Below are 14616 nucleotides of genomic sequence, written 5' to 3'. Positions count from 1 at the left end.
AACATTGTTTCCGAAACGATCGTACAAATTATTGACTTTGTTGTTGTTCCTTCTTATGAAACAGATTTTTAATTCTAACTTGAATTTTAAATTATCAATCACATTACTAAATATATATATATTTATACATGTTTCAGCTGTGACTTTATTTCAAGTCCAGAAAATGTTTGTAGAGATAGAAAATTATACAGCTATATATAAATATATATATATATATATATATATATATATATATTTTACAAGATGGTCACCACTTATCAAGGCCCGGAAGCTACTCAGGGATAAGGGTTATTTCGTGTACAGTACGTTAGTGTTGAGATTTGATAAAGTGTCTACTTAAGGGGGCGGTTCATTAGGAATTTGTTTATGTTGGACTTGAAAACATCCAGGTTGTAGTCAGGTGGGAAACAGGCAAACAGAACAGAGTTCCACAGGCGTGCACTTCTAAGAAAGAAGCTTTGTTCATGGAATCTACGTTTTGGTTTTGACAGTGGTTTCAGCTAGACGGGTGTTTTTCATGAAAGATCGACGAGGGGGGACCTGGGAAGACAACCCCACTAAGCCACAAAGTCTGTTTTGTACTCTGTCAAGGCAGGATAGTGTTTTTAGCAGCTCCTGCCCAGATGTGGCAACAGTACTCCATCCTTGGACAAACTTGGCTTTTATATAAGTAGAGAATTGCATCAGCAGTGAGATATCTTCTGGAGCAGTAGAAGGATCCTACCATTTTTCCAGCGATCTTGGCAATAGACTTGATGTACGTGTTCCATTTCAGGTCAGGAGTAAAGGTCAAACCCAGAAGCTTATCAAAGCATGGAGCTTCCCAAAGTCCAGAGCCATCCATTTCAATTGATGCCAGATGGGGATCAGAGCGTTGATGATGCAAAGATAGGAGCTTGGTTTTAGATGCATTAAAAGTAACCAGCCACCTCTTCCCCCACTATACCACGCGCTCAAGATGTGAGGAGAGAGAATTAGAGAGAACTTTGTCATTTATCGCCTTAGATGTGTTGCCATAGATGGTCGTGTCATCAGCATAGATGTCAATGATTTAAGTATGTGTTTTTGGAGATCATTGATGTAGATCAGGAAGAGAGTTGGGCCATGATGGACACCTGAGGAACTCAAGCATTAATACTGTGGGCCTGTGATTTCTGCCCATCAACCATTACTCTTATGAGCCTATCGGAGAGAAATGATTTAATAATTGAGAAAACATTTCCAGTTATACCGTAGCTGGAAATCTTGTGAAGTAGGCCCTTATGCCATACTTTATCGATATGTCAAGAGCAATTGCCCTAGAGAGGAAGCCTTTGTCGAGAGATTCACTAATCTTATGAGATATAACCGTTAGCACATCTGCTGTAGATCTAGCAGAACGGAAACCATATTGTATGTCACTAATAAGGTTATTTCTGCTGAGGTGGTTGACTACTTCTCTATTTAATATGGATTCTAGCAACTTACTCATGACACACAGGAGACTTATTGGTCTGTACTGAGAGGGAGATGACTTTTCACCTGAATTCTTAAATACAGGGCATACTGATGAGGTTTTCCAGAGTGTTGGAAAGCACTTCTCCTTAAGGCAACACTTAAACAGTTTTGTAAGTATGGGGGCAAGTTCTGGTTGGAGCTTTTTCAGCACTATAACTGGAATGCCGTCAGGGCCAGTTGCTTTACTGGAATCAAGGTTCTTGATTAGCTTAGCGACCTCACGCACAGATATTTGTATGTTGCATAGCGTGTTATAGGAGGAAATACAGGGAGTTGGTGGCCTTCGTCGTGTAGGATAGAATTAGTTGCAAAGTTCTTGGCAAATAGTTTGGCCTTGTCCGATGCTGACGAGATGATCTCAGGTCCATTGATGATGGTTGGGATAGAACGCACGCTCCTGTTCAGAATTCTGTTTGCTATTTGCCAAAACTGGTAGGAACCAAGCCACTGTTCAGAAACTTTGAATTTAACAGACTGAGCATATAGCTCTCTTGCATTTTTTTATTACTCTTTTACAGTGGTTGCTGGCAGTCCTGAAAGCAGCTCTAGTCACAGTGCATCTATTACGTTGGTAGCTATGGAAAAAGTGATTTCTGTGTGCGATGGCAGCAGCATATTCTGGGGAGAACCATGGCTGGCTGTTAGGTTTTTGTTGGAATATTTTGGATGGTATGAATCGGTCTATGCCTACAATTAGCCATTCGGTCAGGTCTGATACTATAGAGGACACTTCCTTTTTAAACATGGAATGTAGGGGTAAATGTACAGAAGCTATCCCAGTCAGCCATAGAGTATCGATATATCATACGGTGGAGAGGTATGTCTGAAGACTTATTGCATTTCGTTTTTAGCTTAACTGATACAACCGAGTGGTCAGAAGATCCCAGAGGGGACAGAATGGAACATGAACATAGCTCAGGGGAAGTTGTGAGAAAAAGGTCTAGAAGGCTAGCGTACTGACCGGAAGTATCAGGCACATGGGTGGATTCGTGAACAATCTAGGTGAGGTCATGAATCATGACAGAACCTTCCCTCATCATGTGTCTTGTTCGAGTTGGACAGCCATTTCACATTGTGGACATTGAAGTCACCATAAATGTGAATGTTAGCCAAAGGATGAGCAGACAGGATGTGGTCAATTTTCTCAGATATGCTCTTAAAGATAGTAACTCCACTGTTGTGGAGCCGATAGAGGGCAAATATAAATGCAGTGGTGTAAGCAAATGCAACCCGGAAGCACATATGAGGGTCTTCACTAGAGATATCCCATCAACATGGGAAGCCATCTTTAATGTAGGCACATATTCCATGCCCATGGCGATCTTGAGGGTCAGATTTAGATGTTAAGTTAGAGTATCCTTTAATTATGAATTCGTCTAGGGAAGTGGTCAGCCCTATTCCAGTTCTGTATAATTTTTTATCTCTACAAACATTTTCTGGGTTTGAAATAAAGTCACAGCTGAAACATGTATAAATAAAAATTTATACTAGATAAAATAATGCTAAGTAAAAAGTAGGGCTCTTATCTCATAAACGCTCTAATTTCATTGGATTAACATCTATGAACGAATAATCAAACAAATACTGTGAATATGTAATCTCTTAAACAGATCATTATGAATTTTGGAATATATATTATAGGTAACATGGTAAATAATATGAGCACATTATTATTTATTTTTTTGTAAATGTTAACATATATATATATATATATATATATATATATATATATATATATATATATATATATATATATAATTTTTTTTATATATCTAAAAATAATTTTTTTTATGAACCAATCATTATGAATTTTGGAATGAATATTTTCAACATGATGAGTAACATAGGCACATTATATTTTTTGTAAATTTTTACAATTTAGGGAGTGCCTCCTCAACAACTTAAAAGTTTAATAGAGAAGAGAATTATTTTATATGAAATTTTGAGTTACATTAATTAATATATTTTTACAATGATCATGATGACGTGTGAGTATCAATATGTAAAATCCTAAACTATTGAACCTATTGTAATGAATTTATGTTTACCATAGAAAGTCCCATGGAAACCATATCATTGAAACTTAAAACTAATGCTATATTTAGTTTGTGGATTATACCTTTCTTCAATGCCTTGAATCTTGTGATTATACTTATTATATTTCTTCATTGAACCTAATTACACCATGGAATATCCTTTTTTAAAAAAAAATATTGGCTTCTTTCAGGCTTTACATGCAAGCTTTTTTAGTTTTTTCAATCTTTGTGCTAAATAGCAAAATTTATGAATGTCTATAAACATTATTTTGATAAAAACATTTCCTCTGATGAGATGAGCCATTTATTGAAAATCCATGGATTAAGGGAAAACAAATTTTTAATTTTTGTATTCCTTGTCAGGGAATACATTTGTCGTAATTTTTTTTTTTTCAATTTACTGAGTTCAATTCCAAATTTTCATATTATATATATATATATATATATATATATATATATATATATGTATGTATATATATGACTACTTTATTTAATCACATAAATTAATATATGAAAGTATAAATTTATGCATAAAGTTTAAGTATTTACTTCAACAGTGCTCAATACATAGGTAGAGCTAGGTAGTAAGTTATAAAATATATATGGCAATTAAGCTACACAGAATATTTCACATTTCATCCATGCTAGGATTCATCAGTGTGGATGAAACGTGGAATATTCTGTGTAGCTTAATTGCCATATATATTTTATAACTTACTATATATATAAGAACAAATAGTTAATAAAGCATGTTACAAAAACACTTTGAAAAAGAGTTAAAAACATATTTAATTTTAAAAAGGAAGCACTAAATAAGTGGATACTCCTTAATCCACAGAGTTTCAAAGAAATACTCTCCTTCTCATCAGAAGGTAGGATTTAGCAAAATACAGGATCAGATTTTGCTTGCAAAAGTATTTGATGAAACTACTACTACAAGTAAGTCATAGATCTTACTTGATAACAAAAAATGAAGCAGGGGAAAATGTGATTTCATGTGAATGGATAGTCTGGTGAAGGGTAAAGTATCCAATGATGGTAAAATCCAAAAATGCAGAATCCAAGAAAGTTAGTTAAATTTCCATTCGCACAAGTAAATTCCAAGGGAATCGTATAATTGGAAGATGATCCACAGCAATCGAAAGGCAGAAAATCATGGAATAATTCACAAATTGGTACAAGGAAAAGGGAATGAAATCCAATAATATTATTAAAAGAAAGATAAAATGTGCGTAAAAAAAAACCATGTAAGAAATGTAAAACTCGACTGTCGGGTGAGGCTTTAATTAAGAAAACTGAGTGAAGAAGAAAAAAATTGAAAGGTGATTGAATTAATTTTAAAGTAGAAAAGCCAAAGTCAAAATGACCCAGACAAGATGACGTTAATAGGCGCCAAAAAGCGAGAAAGGGGTCAACTGAAATGTACAATATGTATATATATACATATATTATATATATATATATATATATATAATATATATACACACACACAGACACCTTGATATGAAGTTAGAAATATGTAAACATATACACATACCTACATATACGATTCAATCCTAAACTATTTAACCGATCATTATAAATTTTGAAGCAATTAAATATCCCCCAAATTTCAGTTATTGTATATGATTCAAAGTTTTCTTAGGGGCATAATATGAGCAAAACCTCTTTTTGAAAATTCAAATATTTCAGATTGACATTTAAGTCACCAGACACCAATTAATCAAGATTCCCTGAATTTCAATTTCTTCTTACCACCCTTAAGCCTTAAATTTTAGACACTTTCTAGAATAAAAATAATGTAATGGATTTTTAGACAAAATCAGAATAAAGATTCTAGACATAAGGTTTAGTTACAAAAATTAAAATCAACATATAATGTAAGGGAGACATAGAAATGGTGCAAAAGTTTTGCTGGCGAAATTAATTTTACTCATCCCGGGACTGATATTCTTCTTGCCTATATAACAGTGAATTTCAAGTAGAGATTAGTACTAAAATGTGTGACCATTTAGGAATACTAGGTGCTGCATGTACTTAAATTCAGTGCGTATCATCTCTTTCAAAATGATCAGATGGTCCATGTTGTTTTGACGCACAAACTTCCCTAATAGTGATAAATCGAAAAGATGGAATATATACTTTCAGTAAATCACTTCATAATTCATACATTAATATAATTTTATTATCTTGGCAAAATGATCCCACGAAGCAGCAACTTTATGGCAACCTACCTGCCATATCTAATACCATCAGGGAAAGACGCTTACGATTTGCCGGTCACTGTCTGATGAGCAAGCATGAATTAGTGAATGATATATTGCTATGGACTCCACGACACGGATGCGCAAGCAGAGGACGACCTAGATCCACGTACATCCAGCAAATAGCACACAACGCCAACTGTGAACCTGAAGATCTGAGGCAGCTGATGGAAGACAGGAAACTCTGGAGAGGAAGAGTCGCATTGGTCCGGGAAAGGAGCCCATGATGATGATGATGATAAAGCTATAAAGTTGAGTTTTTCTTTTTCTCGCTCTGACATTGATATTAAAAGCCTACTTTTTCTATTTTAAAAAAGTTTTAATATATACATTCATGGATATGCAACCATGAAAGTTAACTAATTTGCATATTCCTTTGAAAAACGAGTGTTCATATATAACTCATTCATTTTTGTTATATAACAAAAATGAGCGTATGGAAGCAAGAAGGACAAACAAAGAAGTTTAGTTTAAACTTTTATTCAGGGTCAACGTGATTGTAGCAGGTGCCGTTGGTATTGTCAGGATGTGCCAATCATGGCAGAGGCGGTGGCAGGAACATTGATTAGCTGCTTGGAGTAAGGATAGCGATTGGTGGGCAGACTCTTGGGAGTTGTTGGCGAAGAAGGGATAGTCTGGACAGCTGCTGCAGGTGTCATCTGGGGTGAGACCGACAATGGCTGGCTGCTGCTGATGCTCATATTTTAGGTGAAGTTAACGATGGTTAGTTGCTGCTGATGCTGTGGCCTGGGCTGTTGCTGGGATGGCAGCATCGATGGACAACCTCACTGCTTGGTGATCTAGCCTATTCTGCCTGGTTGCTAAAAACCCGCTGTATTTATACTTGGCCCACGGACGTAGTTGAAGACATGATGGCTCCGGGTGTTGATACGTCATTTTTGTTTTCGAGTTGTGCTAGTTTCTACGTCTAAATGTACAGCAGGAAATCATCTGTTGGGGGGGGGGGTACGTTCACTTGTCCACATCAGATTTATACTGATAAACTCGTGGATGTATTCGAGTAAGAATTACATTCTCATAGTATTCCATGTGTTACTTATTTGTGTTGATGTTCGTGCAGGAGGGTCGTCGGCTGAGATGTTCATATTCCAAACTTGATTCTTTTTCCATTGAATGGTTCCTGCTAGTGGTTTTCTTGCTGGGATTACTTGTGAATTATGTTGTTGACGTAGAGAATGAAAAAAAAAAAAAAAAAAAAAAAAAAAGGCTTTGACGCTCTCTGTGAGTTTGGTATGTCCATTTAGTTTGTGTCAATGAACAGGGGTCGTCTCAGTTCCGCCATTGTTGTCACTATCACTGCTCCTGCTGATTTTGTGTTTTGTTTATCTAAACTTGGAGACATATGCAATAGAACATTTTTATGGTTTCATTTCACTATTAGACTGAATTCTATTTATGCAAAGTTTCTACATTCTACATGAGTGAATTAAAAACAAAACAGTTGACCTTGGTAGTAGTTGACTAAACTCTACATTTATAGGTTAAACAATGTTTTTAATTATTTATATGCATATGGGCATGGCTAGGAGGCTAAGGAATCAGGATGAAGAGTTGTATGTTTTGGTTTCAATTCTAGTCAGTGGTACGTAAATTATTTATTTTTTTTGCTTTTCGAAATTGCTACTATATATTGGGTACAATATAATAATAGAGAATTGACTATAATAAATATGAAATTCCCAACTATATATATATAATGGGCAAAATGTGTGTGTGTGTGTGTGTGTGTCCCAAAAACTTTTGACAGACACAAAGGTTAGAAAGATCAGTCTCTCAGAGGACAAATATCCCAAAATTGGTCAAAAACATTAATTTTGTGCTGGTCAACTGAGCCGCTTTATCCTAGGAGGGAGTCAGTTTTTGCGTTGACATTTTTACAAAGTCATCATATGCCTTGCAATGACTAAGCTTATTTTGAACAGCCACGACGGCTAAACTGTTAGCTTTTTTTCACCTTCAGTCTATGGTCCCCCCTCGCCTAACTTTCACAAGAAACACTCGTCTAGCTGAAAACACTATCAATAATCCCCCCCACTCTTTATCTGTGCCTAAACCTAAACGTAGATTCCATGAACAAAGCTTCTTTCTTAGAACTGCACGCCTGTGGAATTGTCTTCCGTTTTCCTGCTTTCCGGCTGACTACAATATCGTTGTGTTCAAGTCTAACGTAAATAAGTTCTTGATGAGCCGTTCCATATAAGTTATTAAATTTATTGAATTTTCATTACTAATGATTACTATATTGTCCAATTTCTACTGTACACTCTTTAACCCTTATCCTTGAGTGGCCTCTTGGCCTTGATAATGTGGTGATGCCTATGTAAAAAACAAAAAAAAAAACCCACCTCCTTTTCTCTTAGCATTACAGGTACGAGCCTGGCTACTGCAGCTAATTTTTTTTGTTTTGTTTTGTGCTCGCACGGGTACTCGCTATTTTCATTGTTTTTAGGGAGTTGGTTAATTTTCATTGTTTTTAAGGAGTTGGTTAATTTTCATTGTTTTTAGGGAGTTGGTTAATTTTCATTGTTTTTAGGGAGTTGGTTAATTTTCATTTTTTTTAAGGAGTTGGTTAATTTTCATTTTTTTTAAGGAGTTGGTTAATTTTCATTGTTTTTAGGGAGTTGGTTAATTTTCATTGTTTTTAGGGAGTTGGTTAATTTTCATTTTTTTTAGGGAGTTGGTTAATTTTCATTGTTTTTAGGGAGTTGGTTAATTTTCATTTTTTTTTGTTTCTTTGCACTTGCATGGGTACTCACTCGATTGAAACATTTTTTTTTTAGGGCTGGGTTGCGCAATAGTCACCTCTTCACACCCGAACAACGCCGGGTACCCTCGCTAGTAAATTAATATTGAAAATCCAGGTTGTTCTCGATGATCATACATCTAAACAATATGATGTAAATGCGGGAGTACCTCAGGGGGTCTATCCTTGGACTTTTATCATTCCTAATATTCATAAATGACCTCCCCGACAAAATTGTGTCGGAGATGGGTATATTTGCTGATGACACCACGCTCTATAACAGACACAACAGGAAAACAAATGAACACATATTTAAGGAAATGGCAGAAACATTAGAGAAAGACATCCAATCTGTAGTGGAATGGGGACAAGACAAGCTTGTTTCCTTCAATAATTACAAGAAACCTTCTCTACCACCAATAGCAATGTGCAAAGGCATGTTACCTGAAAGTACTTCTTTTAAACTCCTCGGCCTAATGTTCACAGAGAACATGAGTTGGAACAATTACGTTGAGAGCATTGCCAAGGCCGCTGCTAAGAAGGTGGGCTCGCTCTACCGTGCTAGAAAACTACTTATGTCTAAAAGTATCTGTACCTCTATAAGGCCACCATTCGCCCATGTATGGAGTATTGTTGTCACATTTGGGCTGGTGCATCTGCTACTCGTCTCACTCCTGGACACAGTTCAAAAAAGAGTCACCAACTTGATAGGTCCTGAATTGTCATCTAAGCTTCAGCCTCTGTCCCCATTGATGAAATGTTGCATACTCTACAAGTATTTTAATGGTGAATGCTTTGACGAACTACAAGCACTTGTACTCCCTGGATGCAAATACTCCTGACAAACAGCTAAATCCCACCCCTACACAGAAGAGATCCATAGGTGTAAGAAAGCCTTCTACTCCAATAGTTTCTTTCCCAGAACTGCTAGACTCTGGAACTCCCTTCCAGGATCCTGCTTCCCCAACTGTACTGACATGCAGAAGTTCAAGTGTAATGTGAACAGACATCTGGCTGCTCATCTCCCATTATAACATATGTGCAACTTATGTCCTCGATAGTAGTCCCCTACTTTAAAGTCTTGTTTGAGGTGAAAATTGAATTAAAAAAAAAAAAAAAAAAAAATCTTATACGACTGGGCAATGCCGGGCGGCCGGCTAGCTGTAAATAAAAATCAATAAATATGGCTATTAATTGTTTTTTATTTTTTTTTTTTCAAATGTTCACAAACAAAATAAAGAAATGTTTTCTAAACATTCATGCATGGGGAAAAAAAAACAAAAAAAAAAAAACACAAAAATGATATGGATACTGTAGTCAAGTCCATTTTAATTCAGACTGTGGCAAGAATTCATTTTTCCAGCATTTTTTTTTTTTTTTTACCTTTTCACGTCTAAAAATCTACAGATTTATATGGAAAAATTATTAAACAAAATGACAACATAGCAATGATTTTTCAGATGAAAGGTTATGAATATAAAAAAATAAATAAAATATAAATGTATTAAAGCAAGAGTTTTAAAAAAGTAACCCTCTTTTCTCATGTTTGTGTGTAATTCGATATAATTATATATAGATATATATATGTTTGAAGACAGTCAATGATTTCTAGTGACTGGCAGTAACTTTTTGCGTTCATTTAGATCATACAAATCGCGTGGTTAAAAAAAAAAAAGAAAAAAAAAAAGCAATATAAAAAAATTGCCAGTCACTGAAGTGGTTGACTCTAAACATAGCTCTACAAAAGCTCTATCATTGATATTGAGGACTTTCCTTTATAAATATAGCAACTAATACAACTATATTTATTAATATATACATGTGTGTGTGGATATGGATTATAAATATCCAACGTTTTCATTACCAACCATTCCTAACAGGTAATTTATAATTATTCCAACCACTGTTCTCATCTTGAATGTTTTGCTCACGTTTTAGCCAATGTAACCGCTAACCTTCTTTAGGTATGCCTTGTTGAACTTTGGAATCTGTATGGAATTTCCAACGTAACATTTTAAATCATGTGACACAATGGATATTAGTGCTAAGTGGTAATCAGTTCTAAGTGACAGTCTTCTTGGCGTTTAAATGTAAACATGCATTAGGCGGTTGCATGTTTGCAATGCATATGAATAAGAGGTTTGGTGTGAGTGAGAGATATTTGACAAAAAGAAGAAAGAGACGACACAAGAAATGTGTCTGATCTGATGGTTTGACCACCCAGAATTTGATTTTTCCACTTGAGAAAAGTAATGGTCCTACACATATGAAGTTCCCTGCTGTGGTTGTGACACACTCAAGGTCTTCTTTAAATTTAATGGCCATCCAGATATACAATTCATAGGTAGTAGTTTCTTTTTATTTTTCTTTTAGAAATATTTAGATAAGGTTGTCCATTATTTTCGAGTGAATTCTGGTTGATCTCCCACAAAGGATCCAGAGATATATATAAATATATATCTTTCATTCCAGTAGATGAGCAGGAGAGGGTTGGCCGAGTGTCTTGCTGTCAATTGAGATTTGTGTACCTCTCATAGAAAGAGGAGTCCTTAGATTCTTAGCTAATGGACTGTGTTTGGTTGGATTTGTATTTTGGTTTGGTCAGACTAATAATTCTCATTTGCAAATTTGTTGTTCAGTATAGGAAAATGCGTATCATTGTAATGTTGAAAAATAAAATCCTGTTCCTTGTTTTTAATAGGAATTTTATTTAGAACGATAATCCTGCGACAGGTGTTGAATCGAGTAGCAACTTTAGAGCAGCACAACGAGCAGACGACTACAGCCTGTACAATAAACACATGCAGACACATGTATGGGCGATACTAATAATGCGATGAAAAATTATTTAAGACTTATACCTGGCCATGGCTGATGGAACAAGAAAAATCTGCCCTTGTAAATTAAATGAAATATTCTGTTTGAAATTTAAAACAGATTCCCCAATGTTAATTTTATTTTTATTTCGGACTATTAGTCTCATCTTTATTAGTTGTTGTTTGTTTGTTTTTATTGATAAAGATGAGACTAATAGTCCGAAATAAAAATAAAATTAACATAAAAATGCTCATCTCAAAATAAAAAATTCCAATTAAGGAATAATATATATATACAGATTCCCCAAGTTTGACAAAACACGCTCGAAAAAGGTCAGAGGTTACATTAAACCAAAACTTTGTGAGACGTAACATTCAAGGTGAGAATAGTAGTCCGAATAATCCAAATCGTCAATCCTCAAAGGTTGTAAAACAAAGAGAAAGTCTCATCATTGCTTGCATACAACAGTTACGTGGCTTAAATAATTGAAAATTTCATTTGAAAAAATGGTTCTCCTGACAGGATCGGAACCTGCTGCCACACTTGAGCTGTTCTAATAGTCAGAACTGCTAGCTGAATGATATAATGTGTCCTCACTATTAGAACAGCCACTTGATGGATACAGGTTCGAATCCTACCAGAACAACTTCTCTGGTGAAGGTTTTCAGTTACTTAACATCACATAAAAATGGCAGGTCTGCTTGTCAGATATATCAGAACCAACTTTAAGAATGTTTCATTGTAATTACATTATATACAATAAGAAATGTATATTCAGAATCAAATGTCAAAGTGTCAGATGCAATGCTATTCAGGTCTGATGTTTTAAAATCCAACCAACTTTTTATTATTTTTTTTTTTATTTATATTAGATATAAAAAAATACCAAATTTATTATTTATTTGTAGTAAACTGTATGTATTGATTCCAAATGAGTTCAATGAAATATAGAACACTTATTAATAACATTTTGATGGCTTAGTTAAAACATTGTCGATGTTGATAAAAGCCATATAATATTTTATTTATACGGTGTTTACAAAAAAATCATTTCACTTGGAAATGATTCTAAGCAGATTTTATTTTACAATTTTTTTTTCCCAAACCATTTGATGGTAATCTCTCTGGAAAAGCAAAGGAAAGAGTTGAAGTTGTGCAATATACTGAGCTTTTGAACAGATGCATTTTAGGTAAACAATACTATTATGTACTTACATGTCATGTAAAAATTAGTATAAATTTTTTAAATTAAAAAAAAAAAAAAAAAAAATCAAATAGAACAATAATTACAAGTAAAAATAAAATTTATCCAATTATCGAGTTTTATTGAAGTTTTAAAATATTAAAGTTAAGTTCTTAAAATCTTATTTATCGCACACTGACTTATCTCCCTTACTTTTCTTGGAATACTTCATTGAAAAAGTAAAAAATGTCCAACTGCTAGTTTTTATGTTTTTTTTTTTCTCAAAAAACAGATCTAGCACATCTACTGAATTATTTTGTGTAATTTTTGGAATTTATACAAATTTTGATATGACACAACATAATAGTGCTTTTACCGGAAATGCATTTGTTTGAAAATCCAGTATACTGCATGAGCATCAATTGATAGTTCACACACACACACACACACACAAAACCCAAAACAATGTATCAGATTTCTAAATCAAGTAAATTTTGCCAAGAGAAATAATAGACCTACTGTAAGATATGCTTTTTACTCTCCCGATGCCATCTTTTTGAAAATGTGACGAATAATAAACAGTAAAATTAAGTTCACATTATTCAAACAATTGAACAAAAAGTTGATTAGAAAAAAAAAAAATATTGAATACAAATTAAATGAGAGGGTTTTACATGACAATGTTTTTAAACATGCATTTCCTTTTGGGCTGAGATCAACGTGCAGTATTTGTTCTTTCCTTGAAAGGGAAATTATTTTTATTTTTATTCCATCCAGAATGCTATTTATCAGAGAACTGGATACCCCCCCCCACAAAAACAAACAAACAAGAACACCTTGTGTCTTTGGCCTCATAGAGATGCAAACACATAAGAACTTGCGTTTATAGCGATGTATCAAGTGTGTGCATGTATATATGCAAATATGATAATGGCAGATTAATAATTTCCATATATTTTTCAACAGACGTAGAAAGTGAAATACATGTATAATTTCAATATCTGATAGATAACATGAATTAAATTTTGATAAGGTTTTTAGTTTCATTATCAAAAACAAGAGGTTCTTGTCTTGTTCAGAATTCCTCCTATATTAAAGAACAAAAATCAAACAAGAATATCATATTCAAAAACTTGCATAAATTGATTTAGTTTTATTTTTTATAAAAAATAATTTTTAAGCGATTAATGAGAATTCATAGGCATTGCAACAAATCTAGCAAGTTTTTTTTAAGTATTGTTGAGTTATTTCCCTTTGCTTTTTTAGATTGTTTTCAAAATGTTAGACAAAACAGCCATTCTTCAATCGCTAATAAAATGAGATTTTTTTTTTTTTTTTTTTTTTTAATTTAAGAATAAAAATATTGGATCAATTTAGATGATTTTTGGAATATGATATTTTTGTTTCATACAGATTAAAAAATTTTTTTTTAATAATGGGGAAGTTCTGAATAAAAATCATTAAAAGTTACAAAGTTATCTCAAGTGTTTTCAATTCCTTCTCAAAAATGTTAGAACAAAAAAATTGAATAAATAAATAAAATGAATAAATTCAATAAAAACCATGACACTGCATGACTGGATCTATCAAGTCAGCAGTCATACTAGCACGTAGTTTATAATTTTTAATTTGAGTGAGTGAGGAAAAAATTGCATCTATGCTAAACATTCTAAAATATTTTTACTAGTTTTGTACGTCATATTGATTGTGGTTTCTTATGACGATTAAGATCAAGATATGACACTAAACTTTACGTCTAGAATTCTAGAATTTCAAGTCCTGTTCTCTTTTACTCCAAAGCAATGCAGAGTAGCTATACTTAGTATATATATATTTTTCTTTTTTGAAGGGTCACCACTTATCAAGGCCCAGAGGCTCTTCAAGGATAAAGGTTAAGTGTTAGATAGGTGGTGAGACAAGATCAGTCATGGTTAAACTTGGGTAGGGCTAGATTATCTAAATGGACAACTAGAAAAAAATTTATTTACATTAGACTTGAAAAGGACCATATGTATGTGTGTGTGTGTAAGAAAAGGTAGAACATCAGTAATGTTG

The sequence above is a fragment of the Euprymna scolopes genome, chromosome 19 (genome assembly GCF_053919585.1).
Source record: "Euprymna scolopes isolate OS-2025 chromosome 19, ASM5391958v1, whole genome shotgun sequence".
Lineage (NCBI taxonomy): Eukaryota > Metazoa > Mollusca > Cephalopoda > Sepiida > Sepiolidae > Euprymna > Euprymna scolopes.
This window is presented reverse-complemented; position numbering follows the sequence as displayed.